The sequence below is a fragment of the Trachymyrmex cornetzi genome, unplaced genomic scaffold (genome assembly GCF_001594075.2).
Source record: "Trachymyrmex cornetzi isolate Tcor2-1 unplaced genomic scaffold, Tcor1.1 scaffold2379, whole genome shotgun sequence".
Lineage (NCBI taxonomy): Eukaryota > Metazoa > Arthropoda > Insecta > Hymenoptera > Formicidae > Trachymyrmex > Trachymyrmex cornetzi.
This window is the reverse complement of record NW_017297039.1, coordinates 19,719-20,210: the sequence shown is the minus strand read 5'-3', so window position 1 is coordinate 20,210 and position 492 is coordinate 19,719.

Sequence of the window (492 nt, the reverse complement as noted above, 5' to 3'; positions counted from 1 at the left end):
CCCGCGCGGTCCTCCGGCGATGTCTCCCGGCGTCGTCGCTCCGCCCCTACTGGCAATACGTTACGGGGCGGAGTTTTCTCAGGGCAAATATTGTTGTGCGTTCTATTGACGCTCAGGCTTTCGTCATGTTTGTTCGTCGACGCTGCTATAAGTGCACATATTGGGGCTATGCGCGGCGAACGCGATGGTCCAGCGGTTGGCGGGGACTCGGAATTGGAGGGGGATCTATCGTTCTGCTGCAGCCTCCTCTTCGCTTTTCTTCCCACGCTCACCGTCCACTGGCCATCCCATTGGTTGTCCCCCTCGACGATGGGTGTCCTTGATGCCGCGCCTTCCTGCCGCCGCTCCTCCAATCCCCGCTCAGGCTCCGGTGTCGATGGCCCTGGTTGGGTGAGCGGGGATTTATTGAAGCTGCCCATTGGTGGTGATATGTCCGCCACGCACGGTGACGTTCTTTCCTCCCCGATGGTCGGGAGGACGTTTCTTTGGGGG